This window comes from Vitis vinifera, chromosome 14 (genome assembly GCF_030704535.1).
Source record: "Vitis vinifera cultivar Pinot Noir 40024 chromosome 14, ASM3070453v1".
Classification (NCBI taxonomy): Eukaryota; Viridiplantae; Streptophyta; class Magnoliopsida; order Vitales; family Vitaceae; genus Vitis; species Vitis vinifera.
In genome coordinates this window covers 13,368,322-13,377,804 of record NC_081818.1, presented here as the reverse complement: position 1 = coordinate 13,377,804, position 9,483 = coordinate 13,368,322, and positions in this window count along the sequence as shown.

The window sequence follows — 9,483 nt, the reverse complement described above, 5'->3', positions numbered from 1 at the left end:
TTTACCGACAGTATCACGACTTGATCATCATAGGTCATTTTGAGTTTGAGAGACTTATTCTTCTTCTGAGAGTCAGTGAGAACATTGTACGATCCTTTTCTCCATGGATCTGGGAGACATTGGGAGTGAGGTTTAGGTTTCCTTTGCACTAGGTTCCTTAGATCATTATCTATATCACCACTCCCATCATATAGTGACTTGCTTCGATTTGGCGTTAATGGGATGAGTTGTTTGTCGTTATCACACATTGCTACACTTTTATCCCAGCTTGTTTCTTCATTTTCTTCTACACTCATTCATCATTCGTCTTATCCATTTTCTTTTTCTTTTATCCTCGTCGATCGTCGTCTCACTGCATGAACGACGCGTTCTTTGGTGCACATCCCAGTCGTTGGACATTGTTCATTTGAATGTAGGGTTGAGTCACCTTACTCACATAGTCCTCCGATATTTGACATTGTGCACACAGAGGCTTGGCATTATCTATTGGGTATTTGGGCCTTTGTTTCTCGTCATTTCATTCACCTTTTACCCCTAGCCTTCATTACGGTCTGAGTCGTAAGACCACCTTAGGCCATGAGATCTCGTGTTTGCTTCGACGCATTTCATTCGGATAGGCTTCATCTATTGATTGAAGTATGGGATGCCGACAAGGCTCCATTTCTTGAGGGATATTGAGGATTGCATACTGCTTTTTCCATTTTGTCTCTTCGCCTTTGGTCCATAATCAGAGACAGATGATGCAGAGAGTCGAGTCTGTCCAAGACCCCCTTTGCTTGTTGGTTTGTTATATTCATACTAGGACATACCCCTATTCTTACATGATGGCATCAGTTCTTACACTGGGATGCAGGCAGCCCATTTCACCAGGTGACGCTTGGCATCAGTGTTTGAGTAGGCCCCCACATTCAACTTGGTTTCTTCATACAGCAACTTGCTTTTGAGAGATGGCCTAGGATCAGATTCATGCGTATTCGTCGACCTAGTGGGTGTGCACACTAGGGCGTACCCCATACTTTGTCATGTTTGCTTATCCAGACGATTAGGTTTTTAATGATATATTTCAGAGTTGTTTTTTTACCGAGACACTTGCATATCAGATGTACACACTGGGGCATACCCCCTATCAGTTTTTTTGTGGATATTGGATGTTGCGGAATAAAGTCGATGTTGTTCTAGGAATGAATGTTTGTGATGTTTTCAGCTCTCTAACTTTGACCATATGCACAGTTATGGGATTCTAACATGGTATGGATATCTTAGACTGGGGTATAGCCCTTTCTTTTCACCTCTAGTCACATTTCTGAGTTGTCCTATAAGGGCATACCCCCTTTCTTTCCATCTTGTTAGTGGTGTTCTTGTTTTCTTGATTGTCATTTATTGGCATTTTCTAGACGTCACAATGAGGCATACCCCTTCGTCTTTTGTGATTGAGATGTTTGATTTCTTGCTTCTTCAAATCATTTAGTGGCATTCTCGTGTTCATACTAGGGCATACACCCTCTTTCTTTGTGTTGTTGTGCTTGGCTAGTTTTTTTTGGGTTTTTCGGTACTCACTCAGATTCTACCATTCTCCGGTACTCACCCGGATTCTACCCCTTTTCCAGGACTCGCTCGGACCCTTTTTAGATACTCACCCGGATTCTATCCCTTTTCCGGTACTCACCCGAACCCTTCTTCAGTACTCGCTCGAACCCTTCTTTGATACTCACCCGGATTCTACCCCTTCTTCGGTACTCGCCCGGACCCTTTTTTTGATACTCACCGGAATTCTACCACTTTCCCGCTACTCACCCGGATTCTACCCTTTCTCCGGGACTCGCTCTGACCCTTCTTCGATACTCACTCGAATTCTACCCCTTTTCCGGTACTCGCTCGAACCCTTCTTCGATACTCACCCGGATTCTACGCTTTCTCCGGTACTCACCCGAACCCTTTTTTTAATACTCACCGGAATTCTACCACTTTTCTGGTACTCACCCGGATTCTACCCCTTCTCCGAGACTCGCCCGAACGCTTCTTCGATACTCACCCGGATTCTACCCCTTTTCCGGTACTCGCCCAAACCCTTTTTCGATACTCACCCGAATTCTACCCCTTTCCCGGTACTCGCCCGGACCTTTCTCCTATACTACCCCTTCTTCGATACTCACCCGGATTCTACCCCTTCTCCAGGACTCGCCCGGACCATTTTTAGATACTCACTCGGATTCTACCCATTTTCCGGTACTCGCCCAGACCCTTCTTTGATACTCACCCGGACCTTTCTCCGGTACTCACCCGGATTCTACCTCTTTCCAATACTCGTCTGGATACAATCTCTTCTCCAGTACTCTCCCAGATACGATCCTTTTTGTCTTGGATTCTTCGGTACTCGCCCGGATTCGATCCCCCATCTGTCTCATATTCTCTAGTACTCACCCGAATACGATCTCTTCTCTGGTACTTGCCTGGATACAATCTCTTCTCAAACATCATGGCCGGATTTCCTGATCTTTTCCAGCATCGCATCCGATTTCCTTTAGTCTTCTTTGGCATCGTGTCCAGATTCCTTTAGCTTTCTCCGATATTGTGTCTGGATTCCCTAGTCCATTCGGTCAGCATGACTCATTTCCCTTAGCCTTATTTATTGTTGTGTGGGGACAAAATTGTTGGTCATTTGAATTCTTCACTAGAGTTCATTTCACTCAATTCATTACTTGCACTTCACACTCGCGTTTCACTCGTTCATTCACTCTACTGAAGATGGGCATATTTGTAGACCCTCAATTTTGTCCGTCGACACTTGCATTTATCTTAGGGGTGTCATATGCACCCAATTTTTTTCGTATGGCACTGTCATGGCCCCCTTTTGAGCTTCATCGGTTTTCAAGCCTTGTGTAGGTTCATCTACGGTCCAATGTAGTGCAAGTGTGTAGTTCATTTTGGAGTGTCGTCATGGCCAATTCCCTAGTTGTTCACATCATGCTAAATGAAGGAAGTGAGGTGATTCATGCCCAATTGGTGTCTCAGCTGATTTGTGTTCAGCTGGTGCTCCTTGATTGAGGAAGTGATCAACAAAATTTATTACCTATAACACCATACACTAGGGTAGCAAAGAAAAAGCTACTATAGTATAGTGGCTCTAGGGTCGTTCACTGGGAATGACTAACAAGCAATCAATGATACCAATTCTAAGTGAATTGGTCTTGTTTCATTTCAAGGTTAGCTTAAGAAATAAAACACAAACTTTGATTGGTAAAGATTTAGACTTAAACTAACTAACTTAACAGAAGTTTGGAATAATTTAGGAAGAAAAGCATTCCTTGGAGATTTAGGTTCACTGGGGTGGTTCCTCATGCAAAAGACATAGCTCCGGTCAGTTGGTTCATTTCCTCGCATTAGAGATTCAACTTATAGTCAATTCTCTAATCGGTGATGTACAGAGACTCCTTCAATTAGATTTCACTTTAATTCTCTCACTGATGCAACTTGCAATGGTTTAAGTCTCTCACTAAGCCTTAACCATTCAAGGTGATCTTTAACCTTGGATCACCCGTCAAAAGCTCGCAAGAGATAACTAATGGATGTCTCCTAGGAGTCCAAAAGCTTACCAAGTGTTGGCTATTCTAGAAAATCCTACCTTGAAGTCACCTACCAGAGGCTCGCAAGGGGTAAACTAGTGCATTTCCATGGTTGGAAATCACTTGCCTTACCAAGTGTTGGCCCAGATGACTCTAAGGTGTTTTAAGTTAACTAAAAACATAGAAATCACTAAAGGATTTCACTTCCTCTTCATTACTAGCTAAAACCACAAAGCTTTGCATTCTTGCATTTGGAACCTTCCCCGGCAACCTTAGCTCCAAGGAATTAGAGGTTTAGTTACTCATTCTCTGGGGAAAACTCCTCAGAGAATTCATAACTTAGAAATAAAATGAAAATACAAAGTGAGAAGGTAAGGCAGTAGAAGGAAAATAGACTTTACTTGCTTACCCAAACGGTTACAGAAGGAACTCTTCCGAGAACAGGCTCCCGAGAGGTATATATATCAACATAATATAAAACTAATTGTTACAAAGATATTTAGTCTTTTTACTAACTTAAAAACTAAGGAATCATGTAATTGGTGGTTTACAAGGAGTATTTTGGGATTTAGACAACAAAAATCTAATGGAAAATATCTCCCAAGGTCGGTAGCAAACTTCGGGAGGCTTCAGGAACCATTTCGCAGGCGAAAAATGGTGTCTACGAGATTTCGCAAACACCCAAGAGGGCTGCGAAATTATTTCGCAACACCGAGCTATCTTCACAGGGCTGTGAAGTTGGCTTCCACCTTGAGGTTCCAAGCTTCCTTCTTGCGGAATAAATCGTGCATCGTCAGAAGGAGAAACACCTTACTGTACAAAAATGCTGCGAAATCACTTCGTAACAAAAGGGCGATTTCGCAGCACTTTGCAAAATGCTTCCTTCAGCTCGGAGTGATTGGCTTGTAATGGCTGCAACTTCTTCGTTTCAACTCCGAATTGCACACCGTTTGAAGAATTGGATTGTTGACTTCCTGAGATTTGAAATGGTATATAGAATGCATCATTTGGACTTCAGAAAGTGCTCCAAAAGTGGCTGCTATGACTGTCATCAAGAATAGGCTTTATGGCAGATTCTCTTTGCTTTTTCTCCTTGCAATCCTGATTCACTCTTGGCAAATGACTTCTCAACTTTGCCCAAGATTCCTCATAGCTCTCCTCAGACTTGACTTGCTTTGGTGATCAAAATACTAACAAAAACACCAAAACTTACACAAAGTGATCAAAATTGCTTTAAAGGATCCTTAACATGCCAATTGAGTTAAAAGGCCTAAACTACTACTCAAAAGTGTTTAAAAGGATTAATTATAGGCTATCAAATAGAACTTTTTGAGTAGTAATCACTTCCCCCAACCGACATATTGCTAGTCCCTTAGCAATATAGGAGAGAAAAATGAAAATAAAAAGCAAACTAATCTAAAATTTACAACATCATGCTAAACAAATTCAATTCTCAAGTGGCATGATGATCTAATTCTCACATGAAGCATTAAAGAAATACAAACCCAAATCTCAACAAGAGTCATAACACCTATGCTAAACACTGTCAATCAAGGGAGTGCATTATGCAAACTGAAGTTTTAAAATCATTTCCCCTTTCAAAGAACTAAACTTCAATCTTCCACAAAAATCTATGTGTATTGGCTCTTTAGGTTCCGAGAATAATATGCTAAACTAATCTCACCCTCCAACCTATCTCTTTTCAACACTTTAGCAAACTGACCAAAATCAATAAGAAAAGAACACACTTTCATCATTTTTTTTTTTTTTCAGGGCAGCTTTATGGGGTACTCTTTCTGACTTGTCCATGTAATGGGGGTCCATCGATGACTCCCAACCACTTAAGGTTTAGGGCACCAAGTTTTAAGGATCTTTCAACCACTAACTACTCGGATTTTTCTCCGGACTTTTAAGAATGAGTTTCTAATACCCAAGCATCTACCATATGCTAACTCTACCTATTCACCCTTATAACGAGCATTGAGGTCGGTGACTCCCAACCAATTAAGACTTAGGGCACCAGGCTTAAAAGATTTTCACCATATACCCCTCAGACCTTGCTCGGGTTTCAAGGCAAGCAAACAACTTTCTTTATTTCAAAGGCTCATTGGCCTTTTGCAGGGTGTTTCAATTTTTATCAAATGAGGTCAAATATACCAAGTCCCAAAATTATCCTAAGTCAAGAGGGAAATAGCTTTTCATCTTATAATCAGAAACTAATGTGCACAGTGTGTGAATAGCTTAAAGTGGAAGAACTCAATTCAATTTCAGTAGAAGTTTCAACAATTGAACCACTTTAGTAAGCATAATCCATACTCTAAGTCAAGTGAAAAAGCAACAGTTCAATTTCTCTTGGTTTAATTTGAAAATTTTTCCTCAAAATTCATGGAGAGTAGAATAAAAAGAGTAAAAAGTAAAAACTACAACTAATTAACCAATATAATTGCAATACCAAAAAGATTTAGCATACTTCCTTCCTCATACCCCCCAACCTAACTGAGCATTGTCCTCAATGTGATTTGAGTGACTGTAATAAAAGGGAGGAAGTGGTACCTCCTTGCTGATATCAAATTCGAATATTGATTGGGGAAAACCACATGTTTCAAAAAGAATAGAATATGTGAGAAAAGGAAATAAGGAGAACTTAATGCTAACTTTTAACAAGAAAAATTCAACTTGTATTACTTTCTGTTCATTCAAGTACAGTGCAAAAGACAAGTAATCACAATGAATCCCATATATAGTACCAAAATACTGGGACTTCTTTTCAACTTAAAAAAAAAAAAACAAAATGCATAAAAACATAAACAGAAGATATATATAATGTCTGATGAGTGGGGTGGTGGTGTTAGGCAGAAGGATCTGCCTCCTCGGTAGGTGCATCAGCTGGGGCTTCGGGCTCTGGAGGATGAGACTCTGAAGGCTGAGAGTGTGGCTCTGGTGGAGTAGAAGTGGAGGGCTCTACAGCTTGTGGCAAATCGAAATGGACTTGGAGCTGCCTTAAGATGGCAGCTAGTTGAGCCTGAGAGGCTAACATCTGCTCTTGGCAAGCTCTGATGGCTGCCATCTCCTGAGCAAGATTGCTCTGAGAAGCTGTAAAAGTCTCCAATGCATGACACAACTCTCGATATTCAGATATAGGAATGGCCATCCTCGGCTCAGCTGATGTGGATGGCTGTGATGAAGCAGGTGCAGTTGGTGGAGCTCTAGGAATGGCAGTAGCAGCAACTGTTATACCCTCAGGTATACGTCTTGGGGAGGCTCTCCTTGCAGCCGGTTGAGGCTGCCCAGGCTGATCAACTTTGTAGGCCGTCATATTATTCCATTTATCAAGAGTGAATGGCTCACGGCATATTCTCTTTTTCTCCAGCTGAGGCTTAGAGGGGTATCCCAGATGCTCCAAAATTTGGCATAGCAGCCTTGGGAAGAGGAGGGGAATGCAATCTGCTCTCTGAAGCTTCTTCTTGTGAACCTTCTCTTCAAAATAGAGAAGGGCTGCCATGATCAGATGATGAGGCCCAAAGAAGAATCCTTTTGACATCTTGTACAGAGCTTCCAGAAGAACTCCCCTTCTTTGGGTCCAATGTTGTAGGGGATAGATATTATGCCGCAAAAAGGCATCAATAAAAAATATAACTGGAGGAAGCTCCTCCCTCAGCAGATGTGATCGATTTGCAGCTCCTCTGGAAAGGGTGCGAACCATCTCTAGCTCAGTAGTATTTGCCCAAGCTCTAAAATTGTCGAATTGGGTTGGCTCAAAAGGAATTTGCAGGGCTTCAGCAATATGTCGTGCTCCTAATATACCATGTCTCCCATCGATTGTGAAATGAATCAGAGTTGGATTCCTAACATCTTTAGTTGTCATGGATTGGTAGAAATCCGTGGCTATCCGGGGATAGAAAAAGTCTCTTGGAGCTAGCAGTTGCTCCATATGGTACCTCCTCAGCAGCTAGAATGATTGGGCAAGCTCTGGCCTCACTCTGAATGCTGCTAAGTCGAAGCAAAGCTCGGAATGAAATGCCCGAGTTCGACAATCCAAGTTTCCTTCAATTGGGGGCTGAGGTAGCATTGGCCTCCTAATCACTTCTTCCATAGGTGTTTCCGCTTGAATTTGGGGCTCGGGAAGTGGCACTAGAGGCTCCTGAGATTTTTCTTGCAGCGCCGGAGATGGTACCGGCGATGGAACTGGCAGGAGACTCGGCGAGGGAACCGGCGACGGCACTGGAGTTTGAACCGGTGATGGAATTGGAGAAGGCCCTGGAGATTGCTCAGTCAAATCGATGGGTTCTGAGCTCTCCACCCTGGGTTTCTTCTACAATGGCCGACCGCCTGACCTGGTAAGGTATCGTCTTGCCGGCGGCTTTGGTGGCACGGGCTTCACCAGAGGTGGATTTGGCCTTAACGGCGAAGACTTTGAAGCAGAACCTGGACTTGGCTCCTTTCGTAGACTCTTATTGCGGTTCGAAGGAGATGAAGACTTAGCCCCTTGTGTTCGTGCCATTTTGGGCTATCGAACTTTGGTCGGCGTTGCTGATCTGAGAAGATGACCAGAAGCTTGGACGGCGTGGCTCACTGAAGAAGACGAACAGGCTGCGAGAATGGTGCTCTGATTTTTGAAACCCTTTTCGCAGCTCAAATGACCGGTATAAATAGGAAAAACGGAAGCCTAAAGGTCAATTTAAGTTTCGCAACAAAACGCCAATTTCGCAGCAAAATGCCATTTTCGCAGCAACTTCGCAGTGAGTTTCATAGCTGCGAAATTGATGTTACTGTGCTGTGAAGTGGCACTCGTGTGCCAAAACCACTTTCGCAATTGCGAAATACCCTGCAGAATGGGACTTTCAGTGCGGAATCACGCTTTTCCACTTCGTAATGCGTTTCGCAGTTGCGAAATGGATGCCACTGTACTGCGAAGTGGCACTCGTGTGCCAAAACCACTTTCGCAATTGCGAAATACCCTCGTAGAGACTTTTACAGTGTTGCGGAATGGTTTGGCAACAAAATGCTCATTTCGCAGAGGTTTCCTTCACTCTGCGAAATTTCGCAGAGCTCTATTTTTCCCCTGTTTTTGCTCTGTTTTGGCTCCAATTTCGACCCGATTTTTTTTCTTTCAATCTCCTTGAAATTTCTTCCACCTGGGATCATTCAAAACAATTAAAACACACCTAAAAACATGATTTAAGATTAAAAACTAAGATCAAAAGTATGGAAACAACTTGAAAATTTACAAAATTTACAAAAATTTTGGACTGTGGTAAAACCACGTCCAGCAAACCCTTTTTCACTTAGGCTTTTTGAGGCTCAAGGAGGTTGATTGCCTTCTTTTCTGATTTGAATGGCTCCATGAATGGCTTAAGACGATATCCATTGACTTTAAAGCTATCCTTGCCATTGGAATTCAATAATTCCACCACTCCATTGGACCATACTCGGTGAATAATGAACGGCCCTATCCACCTTGACTTGAGCTTCCCAGGAAAGATATGGAGTCTTGTGTCATACATCAAAACTCTTTGCCCTTCCTGAAATTCCTTGTTGGAGATGAGTTGATCATGCCACTTCTTCATCCTCTGTTTTGCAACTTTGGAATTGATATAAGCATTATTTCTTAATTCTTCCATCTCATTAAGGTCTAGAAATCTCTTTTCTCCGGCCTTGATCAAATCCATATTCAGCTTCTTTATTGCCCACCAAGCCTTGTATTCAACTTCCACAGGGAGATGGCATGCTTTGCCATAGACAAGACGATAGGGAGACATCCCTATAATAGTCTTATAAGCTGTTCTATATGCCCATAATGAATCATGAAGCCTAATAGACCAATCTTTTGTGTTGGAATTCACCACTTTCATCAAGATGTTCTTTATTTCCCTATTAGCTAGCTCAACTTGCCCGGAAGTCTGAGGATGATAAGGTGTGG